At 39.3% G+C, this 15864-nt stretch overlaps 1 protein-coding gene across 10 annotated transcripts in view; it reads left to right on the top strand.

Annotated features, from left to right (window-relative positions):
- Window positions 1-15864, top strand: part of SRBD1 (S1 RNA binding domain 1) — a 222780-nt gene that overhangs the window by 145640 nt on the left and 61276 nt on the right. The gene's annotated exons all lie outside the window — the stretch shown is intronic.

Below are 15864 nucleotides of genomic sequence, written 5' to 3'. Positions count from 1 at the left end.
GTTGGCACCATTATCTACATTCTTTCTTCCCTCAGTGTTTGTAATAAAAACAGTGATTTCAGATTTTCTTTCATTTCCTAAAGCTGAACTGGAAAATGTTTGACAATTCTCATAGAGTTTTGTGGTTTTCTTGAGGTTATTGGGGGGTGGGGAGGGACAATAGTTTTAAATAGTTTTTAAATCTTTAATGTTATTGAGAAGTAGTTTAGTGGCTGTCATTTTATTGCATGTGCATGTCTGTCTTACACAGACACATACTGTAAATGCTACATATAATACAAATAAATAAGTATTGCCCTCAATTGAGGAAACCACTTAAGCACTTGTTTAAATCCCAGTGACTTGAATAGAGAAATGCCAAAATTGTAAGGAAAGTAAACACGTGCTTAAGTGCTCTCTTAAACAGAGGTGCTTTCATGAATCCAGAAGATGGAGCAGAAGTAAAAGCTGAAAGGTTAGAAGAAATAAATCATACTGTATTTCACTATATAGTCCAGAGGTCACGTAGCTATACATCCAGGTAAGTTCATGAATGTCAACGGAGTGGAATTGTGGTCACGGGATAACGGTCTCCTGTGTGGTTTAAAGTGCTGTGTCAAAGCCAAATCTTCAGTAAAAAGATAATGTCCGCACCATGTGACTGAGCAGGGCTGGCAAACCCTGGCAGAAATCTGGGAAGGTAAGCGACTTCCCATGCACTGCCCACTGCGTGAACCTGAGAACAGTACCCCTCAGGGACTAGGTGACAGGGAAGAAACCTGCTGGGAAGAAGCCTGGGGAAAAACAGTAGCAGCTAAATTAGGGAGTTAAAGGGAGCAGTGCATGACTGCTGTTCACAGAGTCTCTGGGTTGGCGCCCAGAGTAGTGAGCGGACCTGGGTCCCGCCTCTGAGGAAGTGGCCTAAGCCATGAGATGAGGATAAGAAATATGTATCCAGTGACATGTATTATTGCAAAAGACTTTTGGTCAACATTTCTAGTGAAGGTTGCTCACTTGCCATTGTTGAATAGCTGCATTCTGATGGCCACAGGCTAGTGAACTGATATTAGTTAAATTGGAAAAGATGGGGATCAATATGAAAATTGAAAGGTGGATAAGGAATTGGTTAAAGGAGAGACTACAGCAGGTCATACTGAAAGGTGAACTGTCAGGCTGGAGGGAGGTGACCAGTGGAGTTCCTCAGGGATTGGTTTTGGGACCAATCTTATTTAATCTTTTTATTACTGACCTTAGCACAAAAAGTGGGTGTGTGCTAATAAAGTTTGTGGATGATACAAAGCTGGGAGGTATTGGCAATTTAGAGAAGGACCGGGATATCATACAGGAGGATCTGGATGACCTTGTAAACTGGAGTAATAGTAATAGGATGAAATTTAATAGTGAGAAGTGTAAGGTCATGCATTTAGGGATTAATAACAAGAATTTTAGTTATAAGCTCGGGACGCATCAATTAGAAGTAACGGAGGAGGAGAAGGACCTTGGAGTATTGGTTGACCACAGGATGACTATGAGCCGCCAATGTGATATGGCCGTGAAAAAAGCTAATGCGGTCTTGGGATGCATCAGGCGAGGTATTTCCAGCAGAGATAAGGAGGTGTTAGTACCGTTATACAAGGCACTGGTGAGACCTCACCTGGAATACTGTGTGCAGTTCTGGTCTCCCATGTTTAAGAAGGATGAATTCAAACTGGAACAGGTACAGAGAAGGCCTGCTAGGATGATCCGAGGAATGGAAAACCTGTCTTATGAAAGGAGACTCAAGGAGCTTGGCTTGTTTAGCCTAACCAAAAGAAGGCTAAGGGGAGATATGATTGCTCTCTATAAATATATCAGAGGGATAAATACCAGAGAGGGAGAGGAATTATTTAAGCTCAGTACCAATGTGGACACAAGAACAAATGGATCTAAACTGGCCATCAGGAAGTTTAGAGTTGAAATTAGATGAAGGTTTCTAACCATCAGAGGAGTGAAGTTCTGGAACAGCCTTCCAAGGGAAGCAGTGGGGGCAAAAGACCTATCTGGCTTCAAGATTAAACTTGATAAGTTTATAGGGGAAAAGGTATGAAGGGATAACATGATTTTGGCAATTAATTAATCTTTAACTGTTCATGGTAAATAGGCCCAATGGCCTGTGATGGAATGTTAAATGGGGTGGGATCTGAGTTACTACAGAGAATTCTTTCCTGGGTATCTGGCTGATGAATCTTGCCTACATGCTCAGGGTTCAGCTGATCGCCATATTTGGAGTTGGGAAGGAATTTTCCTCCAGGGCAGATTGGCAGAGGCCCTGGGGGTTTTTCGCCTTCGTCTGCAGCATGGGGCACGGGTCACTTGCTGGAGGATTCTCTGCACCTTGAAGTCTTTAAACCATGATTTGAGGGCTTCAATAGCTCAGACATAGGTGAGAGGTTTTATTGCAGGAGTGGGTGGGTGAGATTCAGTGGCCTGCATTGTGCAGGATGTCAGACTAGATGATCATAATGGTCCCTTCTGACCTTACTATCTATGAATCATAGAATATCAGGGTTGGAAGGGACCTCAGGAGGCCATCTAGTCCAACCCCCTGCTCAAAGCAGGACCAATCCCCAATTTTTGCCCCAGATCCCTAAATGGCACCCTCAAGGATTGAACTCACAACCCTGGGTTTAGCAGGCCAATGCTCAAACCACTGCGCTATCCCTCCCCCCAATCTTACTAATTGGAGAACAAGTTAAAAACTACTTTTATAGCTAAAGTATACTATAATTCTAGGAATTACTGGGATCCTGATTGACTGTTTTTTTTAATGTAATAAATATAGTAAAGCTCCTTCTTGTAAATTGGTTGGTTGATATCAATTCTGTTCGTTATAATCTTACATGAAGTGCAAATTAAAAGCATCCATTTCTTATGCAATGTAAAGTTTCTTTCCAATAGTTGCTTTATTTTTGCTGTTGATTAATAGGAAAAGAAGTTTAGTAATCCTATTTAAATAAGTGTGCATGTTCACCTGCACTTTTGATACTGTGCCTTATTGGTTTAAAGAGATGAATCGATCATTCTATGATGATGTATCATATAAGATGTATATACATGTCATTTGAATCCATTATAAAATTCTAAAAACTATGCCTCAAGGCGATGTGACCTAAAAGTGTGTGTACACTGTCAACTTGGAAAATCACAGTTCATCTTAAAATGTTGTTTCAATTATTGTTGTAAGTAACCTTAGGAGGAGAGGGTACTTTTCCTCTTTTTAATTTTGCTGTGTGCATTGGACAGCACTTAGTGGATAGTAAGCTTCACGGAGTTGCTGGCCTCAGTTGCATTTCTGTGGTGCACTGCTCTCTGAGGATCCCATCTGCACACTCACCCAAGGCTCTTCAAGAGGGTGCTTATAATTACAGCAGCAGCAAAGCAGGTGTTTGCGCAGGGAGAAAGGAGAAGGGCTGATCTGCAGCATGGTTTGTTTTGTTGCTCTTGGGACCACCTAAAGACCCTTAAACACAGTAAAAGAGTAAATACTCTCTTTTTATTTGTTTAAATAAAAAGTCAGACTATACTACTGGAGACTTGAAGGTGGCTATATTAGAAAAAAATGCAATTGGCTAATTCTAAAAAAAGTCAAATTGACAGCATGCGGTAAATTTAAACATGAGGTGAATTTCATAGATTTCACATCACAGCACCTAAAAGGTATCTGCTACCACCATCATAAATGTTGTGCAGTAAGCTCACTGCAGTACTTCTGAAGATTTAAAATCTTAGCTTGTGTTCTAAATGCTTATTTAAAACTTTAGAAGAAGGGGATTTCAAAATAGCAACTGCAGTTCAGGCAGGACACTGCAAGTTTTTCCACTGGTCCTTTGCACTTAAGTCACACTGTGGTGCAAACAATACTTTTAGATACATAAACCTCCTGTCAGAAGATTTTAAGTGAAAATATCAGCCCATAAGCTATAAGATGCTTGTTCATTGGAAAAAAAGGAATTTCGAATTACCTGAGCATACTGTGACACTTTTGAAAACAAATTGTACTACCATGTTTCAAAGTTTTGCTGTCCTTTGGGCAACAGAACTCTTTGGGGGGAGGGGAGAATATTAAGCTATTATGACTTGTCTTCCTTTGGTGAAAAGTTATTTGTTTACATCTTAGTAGTTAGATATGGAAAAACATCTATTGGATCATTGAGTGATGTAGGATATAGTCCCTCAATAAAGAATGTATCAGATGCAGAATTGACTCTTATCCGAAATAATTTTAAGGGTTATTTCATATTTGCCTGTTCTTTTACTAATTTCTAAGATGAAATATAACAGCATATGTAAAGGTAATGGACTTCTGACAAAAAAAAAGAACATTATTTTATTCACCCACTATACCAATAAATCTATAATAGACTCTCTATATGACCACACTCCAAAATGAGCTCTCTAGTGTGTCCGGAAAGTTAACAAATCCAAGGTTTTATTCCCTTGGCATGGAGGTAGAACAGCTGCTAGAGGAGGGAGATCACAGATGAAAGTTAAGAATTTTCATGCACATTTTTCAAAATTGAGAATATCAGCAGGTTGGTCCCTCAGTGTGATTTCCAGGGGCAGGCCAACCCTAGGCCCAAGCTTATGCGGGTGTGCCACACCACTGTGTCACTCTGCTTTTTTTTCACCCCTTCCTCCACTAATTGGCTGGCTGTTTTTGATTGATTGTTTTTTGTTTTGCTCAGCCACTTGTGGTGGTGTGGCAAAAATGTTTTCTGCCTATGGCCAACCCGGGAGATTTCTCCCAGTTAAATCCTGACCAAGGCTTCCTTATCTGGGTGCCTAAATTTAGAGTTCTAAGCCCATGGTTAGGTTCCTAAATCTGAGCACGATTTTTAAAAATGCTGAGGACTCAGTAACTCCCACTGAAGAGAAAGGGAGTTGCTAGATATTAATACCTTTAAAACAATCAGGCTACTCATACAGGCATAATCAATGTATGGCACACCATGAAGAACAAATCCACACTGTAGAGCGTAGGTAATTCAGACTCTGAAGATTATGAATTTCCTCACTTAAGCAGATTCTGTGTCTGATGAGTAGTCACTTTCCAACCACTTTCCTCTCAGAGATGTCCTAGCAAAAATTTTCAAGCACTATCTCCAAAATTAGGCCCACATATTTTGTGAATACTACTCATGTAACTGTATTATTGATGGAGCTGGTAGCACCACCTATCGTTAAGGTTCTCCAACACTTTCCATTATAAAACCCTAATTTCAGTTGCGTATAACTTTGCAAAACTTTAGAAATTTGGGCTGAAATTTTACTTGCCCGACTTTCTGCCTTAGGCTGAATGGTTTGGGGAAACTGTAGCCAGAACAGTACATCTGTTTCTGAGAAGGAGGCTAAAGAAAGGTATGTTTTGCAATGTTAAAACCATTATTGCAGCCTTCTCTCTGAAATGCTCTAATGTCCCTATACTTTGTAGCAGGAACTTGTAATTAGGTAGTGAGGGACCTTTGTGTCAAGGCTATCTTTGTGAAAATCTTCCCAACTTTAGCCAAGTTATAAGCCACTGAAAATTTGCAGTTTTCATGTGCTCAGTAGAGACTTGCTAGAGCTTTACAGCAAAAAATATGTGAAAATTGTATCCTCACTGAACACGCTTAAACCTCTCTCAGATTCTCCTGCTGACCAAACTGCGCATATATGCTCCCCACATGGTGACTGAGCATGCTCCAGCCCAGGGCTGTAGGACTCAGGACTTTCCTAGCTCTCAGCTGCTCTGGGATGGGATGGGACTGGGCACCAGAACTGAAAGCAGTGAGCCTGTTTCTCCTGTGTTCCTGATGACTCCCCAGCTGGCACCCAGGCAACCTGGAAGGGGAAAGCACCTGGTTTGAATGCAGAGGGGACAAAAGTTGAAGCAGGGAGGAGGGGAAGGGAGTAGATTGGGACAAGGAGTCTGGAGAGACTGGGACTGTTTGGGCAAGGAGACTGGGAGTGGGAGCATGGGGTGTGGGAAGAGGAGGCTGGGACTGTTTGGGCAAGGAGGTTAGGACTAGGCTGACAGAGGAAGACTGGGCCTAGGAGGCAGTGAGTGAAATGGTGTGGGGGCAATTGAGATCAGACAAGAGGCTGTAGACCAGGTGAGCAAAGAGATTGGGGAAAGGAGCCACATTGGGGACTAAGATTGCACAAGGAGCCCAGGGAAAGAGACTGGGATTGGGAGCCAGTCAGGACGGGGCGGGAGGTAGACAGATGGAATGAGGAGTCAGCAGTAGGGAAATGGGACTGGCTGGACAAGGAGACTGGGGCTGGGATGAGAAGAGTTAGAATCCAGAGGGTGAAAGGTAAGTTCTTGAAAAGGTATTAAGTGATCCATATATTACTTAAGATATCATCTGTGTCTATAGAAAATAGATTGTTGAGACCAGTTGTTGGCAAAGGCAACGTATTAAATCGCCACCTAAAAAGGACCAGCAAGAAGAGAACAAGAAGAAAGAGGCTTTACAACTACAAACTGGGTTGTTTGACCACAAAGTCTTTAAGCATATGCTTACTGTATTTGCTTTGAGACAAAAGTTTCATTTTACTGAGCTATGAATCCTTCTCTTTTTACACAATCCAAAGGTGATGTGGCTCAGAAGGTGTTCATCTAAAAATAAAGGAAAATGGCAGGGATTTGACCCAATAATGTAGATCGGTGGGGGCTAAACACAATAGCATTAAGTGGTGAATAGGGAAAGGTAGGCACCATCTGTCCACATAGTTTCAGCTATTCCTCTATCTGCCTGATGACCAGGTGTGAATGAAAGGTGAGCTTTAAGAACAAGGTCTCCAAGTAGCCAGCCCTTATTTCATCTGTTGACACTGTGGTGCTCTCTTATATTAATTGCCAGGAGGGTACCAAAGCAGAATGTTAGACAGGCAAGTGTTTTCTTAGAATAGACAGAGAAAAGGAAGAATCTCACAGCCATAACAGCAACTTACCTGGCATGACCCCTGTTTGCAGGCAGACTGCTTAGTTGTCAAATCATAAGTTCTGGGGGGTGTTTCTGAACAAGATGTACTCAATTTCAGTTTGCATGATCTGCAAGAGACCGTAAGTGGATAATTTTGTACCTCCACAGAAAGGCAAGCTGCCAAAATTCTGCACCAGATTCAGAGCTTCCTGTATGCTGGTAACGGATGCATTTCACACCAGCTGGCCAGTCGCCCTTACATATGCCTTTCCTCTCCTTTCTGCTTATCCTAAAGATCCTATGAACAGTGAAGACAGATGGAGGAATGTTCCTTCTTGTAATTTCTGAGTGGCCTGGCATGCCATTGTACATGGTACTCAGCTGACAATTCCATCAGCTGTGCTCCCCATTCTCATGCCCCAACTTATAGATCTGTTGTTTCAAAGCCAGTTCATTGCACTTCCCCTGAAAACATATTAAAGGCTAACATGATTCTGGACATTTGTCTCCCTTCTAAACTTGTCGTCTGATAGGGAAAGGGCTTGGCATTCCTGAGATGTCATTAGACGTACACTCCTACCTTGAATTAATAGTCTGACTGCATTTATCCTATATTTGGACTGCTTCCAGTTCATTTGTTGCTAAATGGACTGGATCATGCACCTGTGACATTCCCCAGGGTATAACCTGGACTGCTGAACTGCTATGTCCCCTCAGCTCTATAGCCAGAGGTGCCTTTTACACGCTTTGCTGTGAACAGCCACTGTTCCCGGTTCTGCTCATACACAGCCACTAGCATGTAAAGGCACTCCCAGCTGAATATAAAAATGCACTCCAAGCCACTCATGAATTACATACAGGGCAACACCCGCATATTCCTAGCCCCAGCCTTCTACCCCAGAAACATGTGTCTTATACTGTTCAGTACCCCCCTGGACAGTACAAGCTCATAGTAAGTTTGTTATTTCAACAAAGCAAAATGATTGTGCACTAGCTTTGTTGCCTCAAGTGAACTTTCCCAAACACTTGAATCCAAACACAAAGTGGGTTAGATAAAACAATAGAACAAGTTTATTAACAACAATGAGGCTGATTTTAAATGGATACAGGTGTTAAGGCATAAAGTCAGAATTGGTTACAAAAGAAATAAAAAGATAAAATTGCAAGGTAATCCCTAAATTTTAACAAGCAAGTGAACCTAAAAGCAAAAAGGTTTGTCTCACTAAAAGCTGCAGTACATTTCACAGTCTGTCTCCTTCCAGCCTGTGACCCATGGCTTAGACCTGTGCTCAAGTCTCTCCACTGTCTAAGTCTCTCCACTAGTCAGCTGCAGTGCTGGTTCAAGGTTCTAGTCTTCAAAGCAATTAGCGGATGAAGCCCCGGTTACATTTAAAACTGAATTTTGATCTACGGCCATTGAACAGTTTTAAGGGTTTAAAAATCCTTTCATAATATAATCCTTGTGTTCCACACTACAGCATCTTTCCTGTTTAGCATATTTGGAAAGTTATCTCTTATACATGAACATTCCATAAGAATGTATAATTCTCAAACCTGCAGAAGGAGAGCATGCTTGATTCCAGATGTAACTGGAAATTTTGTGTCAAATAAAATTTGCGAATGATGTTCTTAGCAGGTTCCTTAAGGGAAAATAGTTGAGCTAATTCCTGTTGTAGTTCCCATGTATTGCTGGAGGGTTGTGATCAAATGAGGGTTTTATGAAGCATAATTGGAATGCCTAATAGTAAGAGCTTAAAATATGGTAATGCTGTTTCTTCCCCTCTTGTCCTCTTCTCCTCCCATTTTTCCTCTGATTTTATTGATTTTGCATTTTAATATTTATCTATGACCTTTACCATTCCAAATGAAATTGGATATCATACAGTCTAGCTTGTTTTAAAATAAAGTTTGACATATAGAGAGATTTGGGACCATTTTCTTGAAACTTAAGGGAGCACTGTTTCACTAAGATTTGCTTCCTCTTTAATTGGTAGTGGGAGATATATTCTCCAATGTCCTGTCCAAATTATTGTCATATGGCTGTTGACCTATTTTTAAAATCTCTGGATCCAGTCTTATAGAACTTAGTGACTACAGTAAGTAGTTCCATTGAAGCTACAGCAGGTTCTCAGTTGGTTGTCTTCTGGAAAGTGGGAGGTCTTCTCTTTCCCCTGGAAGATGGATGGATGATTTTCTTTCCCATTTGTTCTCTTTGCCTACGGACTTTGTGCTCAGTCACTAGGGACTCAGATAGCCATGCAGGCACCTCTCAACACTGATCCTTGTTCACATGTCTTTTCTCCCTCTGGCCCTAGGTCTGAAAGATAGGGAGGGTCAGAAGAGACAGAAATGTGCAGGTTGTACTGGGAGAGTGGCTCAGTGCCCTTTCCTATAAGTGTGTGGAATTGCACACAGCAATTTCTTTTTAAATAAAATCCCAAACCAGACACAGCAGCAGTGTTGCCACCTGTTTCTGTGGCTCTCCAGTGGTGGCTCTAGTAATAGTACGTACATTTGAAGGGTTCATTGTACTGGCTACTAAGTGAACTTCAGGTTTTTGACTAAATAGCGTCACCTAGAATTTCACCACTGTTTTAAATTCCTTCATGAAAGCTTTTGGTGTGAGACAGATTGATTAGAGCTTCAATGCTTAAATATGTAGTCATTAAATACAGGTTGGAGGTATTTAGAAGGTTGATTCTGAAAAGACATGACTAGAAAGTCTACTATAAATGTGTAAGGTATTCGCCAAAAATTCAGACTTTATTTTAGGTCCCTGTGTTTAAATCATTAATAATTTCCGTACACATTTCCTATCCTTGTGTTTTCATTAGTAGTATAGAGTGAAGTGCATTGCTTGATACTCTGCATCTGAAAAGCCACATTTTTCTCTGTGTTGAGGACTTTTATTACATTTATTTATTGTGGATTAATTGGATCATAGGATATTTGGATAGTAAGGTTCAATAGAGGAGCTTGGATGTCATAAGAGAATCACTCTCAAAGAGTTTTTGAGACGTGATATGCAAATGAGTGATTTTTAAATCTCCGAGGCATGACTATGTCATAACAACCTTAACCTCCACATTTGCTTTATTACTTTTATTAAAACAAATCTGTATGGGGGTGCTATGTGTATTTTTGTGATGAAGGAAATGAGATGGCTTATTTATTATGTGAAAAGTGCTTTCAACTAAGAACTGAGTGATTCACTGAAATGTTGTGGAAATGCACAGTTCAGCAGGAATGAGTGTTCCATGGTTTGATTTCAGCTTTTAACACTCAAGTGTGCAGCTTGTCTATAAAATGGTTATTCATTTCCCCTCTCTAAATTAATAGACAAGTATATGTACCATCAAGATTATTGGGCATGGAATGGATCACTCATGTTCAGAGTTCTTGTTTTTATGATTTAATTGTGTTGTCTTAAGTCTTGATTGAAAGGGCTATCTGAAGAGAATGCATGCCAAAAACCTAGAGGTCTAAGGATACCAATGCTCCATATTTTAAGTACTTCTCATCAGTCATACATTTATTAGAAGGATGTGTGCAACACGACTTCCGTTTTGCAAGTCATATCTAAAGGCAGGACATAAAAATAAATATTATAATGTATGCCTTAGGTTAAACAATTAAAGATGTGACAGTCTAGTGAAATGCTAGAACCATATGATACTATGAGAGAAACTTTATAGCACAGCATTTAAAGAAACTTCCCTGCCTACAGTCCACATGGTCCACTTTGCAGGGTTCAGTGCCCTTGTTGTATACCAGCAATCTACAACCCAAAGGCCAGAAAGGTTGTTATTCCTCAGCTTCTGCCATATTTAGTGTCATCTTTGATTATATGAAACTGCTCAAAGCTGAGAGAAAAGAACATATGAGCAGGGCATAGTGAATGGCATTTCACAAGATATGCTTTGTTTGACCCCCTTCCCACTAAGGAAAATTGAAGCCTGTCCCACCAATAGTGTCTGCCTTAAAAGAATCAAAGTACCTTTACTCTCAGTGTCAAGCATAGCCAAGTGTTTTCCTGGATGAAAATTACATTGGCAAAGAACACTTCCATAGATTACTAGAAGGAATAATAACCCTAAAATTCATGTGAGAGGCAAGCTGGAAATAATCCTCTAAGTTTATTGGGCACAAAATCTTTTGGAAGTGGGAGATTGTGGTGTGATCTAACTGCTTTTGGCCATTGGAGGCAGGAAAAACCCAGGTCATGTTAATAGGCAGAAGCCACTTGACTAGTGTGGGAAGGGGTGGATTTTATTCAGGCATCACAGCATCAAATCATGGAATCCTGTGTACTGAAGATTGAGGAAGACTTTTAGGTTGTATAATCTATCCATTTGCTAGTTGCAGGTTTGTTAACTAAATCATATGGTGGGAAAGGCATGAGCTCTGTGAGAAAAGCAGGCAAAGATCCTACAAGTTCCTGGTTGGCAAACTTTTGCTGGGGAGTTGTATGCTCTTCATTTCTGAATGACAAAAAACCCCAGCCATGTGCTGAAGCAGCAGTCACCTGGCATGTATGGAGGGGAAAAAATTAAAGCCGGATTTTTGAGTGAAACCTGTTTGCTTCTTAAACTGTACTGGGTGTTTTTCAGTCAGCTAGAGATGCAAAAGTTGCTGAAAGACTGTTTCTAAATGAAATTGCAGATCTGGAGGCTTAACAGCATTTAAACCAATCCTCAACAGCAGTTCTTCTGGCTGAAAGGGGGTTCACGTCTTTCACTGCTGTAGCTTTAGCAGTCTGATCAGTGAAGCCTGCCTTTTTGGGGCTGGCAGCGAGAACACCAGTCTGCCGCTGCTCTGATTCCCTACCTTGTTGGCAAACTTCAACTAGCATTATATGTGCTTGCTGCCTTCTGTGGCTGGTGGTATGGGAAGTGGCCACTGAACTGTCTACCTTGGAGCTGCAGATTAATTGAGGTGTTTGCTACTGCAGAAAGGCACTAGTAGCACATTGGAATGGGTTTGACAAAACTTCAGACTGGCTTTTGCTTTAGGGCCCAGGCTGAAACTTGGAAAGATCCTTCCTTGGTCCCTGAGATACCTGACCTCTGTTAAGTGGAGCTTGCTGTTGTGACGCTGTTGCTTATAGGGAAGCTCTCAAGAAGGAAGAACAATGATGGGAATGATGCTGGTGTGGTTGCAAGTAGGGCTGTCGAGCAATTAAAAAAAGTAATTGCCATTAATTGCGCGATTAAAAAAAGTAATCATGATTAATTGCACTGTTAATAATAGAATACCATTTATTTAAATATTTTTGGATGTTTTCTACATTTTCAAATATATTGATTTCAATTACAGCACAATACAAAGTGTACAGTGCTCACTTTATATTTATTTTTGATTACAAATATTTGCACTGTAAAAAACAAAAGAAATAGTATTTGTCAGTTCACATAATACAAGTACTGTAGTGCAATCTCTTTATTATGAAAGTTGAACTTACAAATGTAGTATTTTGTACAAAAATAACTACATTCAAAAATAAAACAATGTAAAACTTTAGAACCTACAAGTCCACTCAGTCCTACTTCAGCCAATTGGTCAGATAAACAAGTTTGGTTACAATTTGCAGGAGATAATGCTTGTTTACAGTGTCACCTGAAAGTGAGAACAGGTGTTTGTATGGCATTGTTGTAGCCAGGGTCGCAAGATATTTAGGCGCCAGATGCGCTAAAGATTTATATGTCCCTTCATGCTTCAACCACCATTCCAGAAGACATGTGTCCTTGCTGATGATGGGTTCTGCTCGATAACGATCCAAAGCAGTGCAGACCGACGCATGTTAATTTTCATCATCTGAGTCAGATGCCACCAGCAGAAGGTTGATTTTCTTTTTTGGTGGTTCAGGTTCTGTAGTTTCCGCATCGGAGTGTTGCTCTTTTAAGACTTCTGAAAGCAAGCGCCATACTACATCCCTCTCAGATTTTGGAAGGCACTTCAGATTCTTAAACCTTGGGTCGAGTGCTGTATCTGTCCTTAGAAATCTCACATTTGTACCTTCTTTGCATTTTGTCAAATTTGCTATGACAGTGTTCTGAAAACAAACATGTGCTGGGTCATCATCTGAGACTGCTATAACGTGAAATATGTGGGTAAAATAGAACAGGAGACATACAATTCTCCCCCAAGGAGTTCAGTCACAAATTTAATTAATGCATTATTTTTTTAACAAGCATCATGAGCATGGAAGCATGTCCTCTGGAATGGTGGCTGAAGCATGAAGGGGCATATGAATGTTTAGCATACCTGGCACGTAAAACCTTGCAACACTGGCTGCAAAAGTGCCATGCGAACACCTGTTCTCACTTTCAGGTGACATTGTAAATAAGAAGCAGTCAGCAGTATCTCTCGTAAATGTAAACAAACTTGTTTGTCTTAGCAATTGGCTGAACAAGAAGTAGGACTGAGTGGACTTGTAGGCTCTAAAGTTTTGCATTGTTTTGTTTTTGAGTGCAGTTATGTAACAAAAAAATCTACATTTTGTAGATATACTTTCACGATAAAGAGATTGCCCTACCTGGGAGCTATTTTATCTTTGAAGCTGTAGCAGCTGCCAAGTGGCTTTGCATCCTGGGTGGAGAATTCCTTTCCCCTTCCCTAAGCCCTCTGAAAAATGCCTGCCACAAGCCCATGTACTCTGGCTTAGTTCAGAGTACAGGTTTTGGCTGTGTGAAAGTAGTGATTTTGATAATAAAAACAAGAGTAGACATGAATAATGTAAATGATTCTTGTCTTAGTATTTCTGTGGTATAATATATATGTTTACTAACATCTTCAACTTCGAAGATAGGGTAATAATACTGCTCAACAGGATCAGATACTGTTTCTTCGAGAGCTGAAGGAAATCAGCCCATGTGAACTTCAAGAACAGTGCATGAGCCTAATGCTACCATCGCATCTATGCCTGTCACTCATGAGGCTGCCAATAAACTGCATTGCTGTCATAGACACATAAAAAAGCATAGACGGGATTTGAAAACACTGTTTTTATTCTTTCACAGGTATTCCAAGCTGAATTAGCTACATTTAAAAATAAATATTTAAATGTTAATAATGTCCCCCTTAACACTGCTGTCTATTGTTATTACAATGTGTGTGTTTTTAGGTAACTTCTAAGATTTAAAATACATCAGGACACTCTGGGAAAAAAAAAAAACTTTTTTAGCACATTAAGTTGAGATAATTTAGTTATAGCCTGTCAATAGGAAACAGCTGTTTGTTATTGATGGGTTTCTCCTACTCCCCCTTAATCAAGCTGTTTCTAATTGTATGATTTACCAAATCTCAGTTTTCAGAAATTTAGTAGAAAGGCAGCTTTTGTCATACTATGTCAAAGCAACGTAGATGTGGTTAAAAATACTTTATAATATGATTTCTAACTATATAGTTAATAGTTCATAGGGAGTAGGTGTAAAGCTTCTATATTTCTAAAACTCTCCTTAGAGGCAGTTGAATTTCAGAAATAGAGCCTATTATGTCCAATACACCCTCCATGCCAATCTGGTTAATTTTTCACTGTTTGATCTTCCTTTCCATAAATGTGCTTGGGCAGAGCTCGTTCAGACAGCAGGCTAGATTAGTTATGATCCAATAGGGTGGATTTAACTTCTTGAAAGACACCGTTCTGATGTTGGAGCCAAGTATTAACAGGAACAAAATTGAGTTGTAGAGCTGTGAGTTTTTAGGTGACTTGGCTTTTATATTCACTGGATTGGTAACGTTCTGAGTGAACAAAAGGCAAAACAGAAAAAAAGATTTATAAAGTTTACCATTCGAAAGACAACTTATTCAGATAAAATCAAAACAGTTTCCTAAATGCATGTATGCTGTTGTACCATTGAGTTTCATGTTTATAAATAGAAGCGTTAAAAACCTTAGTAAAAGATGTGATCCTTTACCAATGGAAAATTGCTGAACAGCTTTCATACATGTACTTAAAATGTAGTTTAAAGTTTCAGCCTCTCTTGAAAATACTGGAGCTGTTCTTTGTTTTTCTGGCTTCACACGTCAATTTGTATATTGCTTTGATTTTTTTTAAGTATAAAGATATTTCATTTTTGTAAAGGACTGTTGGGTAGTTACAATTTAGTTTGGGGCACCACCAGTGTCAAGTTGATATCTGAAAACAGTAATGAATTCATTTTCTCTTCTTTAAAAAGACACCATAAATAACATTTAAAGTTATATTGGTATTTTAAGCCATTTAAAGGTTTATTAAATGCAAATATTAATGTTCATGGATATTATATAAGATATATGCATTTAGTTTGTTTGAACTGAAATTTATAAAATATTATTTTTGGCACAGTTTGAGTAACTAGCAAAGTATGGAATACGGGGATGAATGTTCCATATGTTTGGCTGTACATATACATTTCACTAGTTATTGTTAACTGAAAGGTGCTCTTTAGTTGATATTGTGCATAATTCAGTTATAAAAGAGCACATTTTGTTTATAATAATTTATATTCATAATATTTTGATTATATGAGTGATTTTCCTCCTTCTCTCCTCCAAAATAAGATGACTATAAATGAGTATCATGCTTTCTCCCAAGACTTCTGCAGTTAAAGGTTATTTGTTATTCAGCAGTTGTCACTGAAGCTTACAGAGTCTTGTTGCATTTTCTAATAGAGACATTATTACATTGTACAAGATTCCTTTGTTTTGTAATTTGTTGCATTTTAGATTTTATCTGGCTAATAGCATTTTTTGCAAATGGTTTTTAAAAGAACACTGTTATAGAAACTAAAATTATGTTTCATTAGGCAAAGATTAATATCTGTGACCTTTATTTTTGGATCAGCAACATAAATATACACTTTTTTCTATGTCAGTCATTGTCTAAGATTTCATCTTTGTTCTGCTTTCCATTACATACCATGAATTATATGAAATTAATTTAATTGCTATTCCAAAC

Source organism: Chelonia mydas, chromosome 3 (genome assembly GCF_015237465.2).
Source record: "Chelonia mydas isolate rCheMyd1 chromosome 3, rCheMyd1.pri.v2, whole genome shotgun sequence".
In the NCBI taxonomy this organism is placed as follows: Eukaryota; Metazoa; Chordata; order Testudines; family Cheloniidae; genus Chelonia; species Chelonia mydas.
This window is presented reverse-complemented; position numbering and strand designations above follow the sequence as displayed.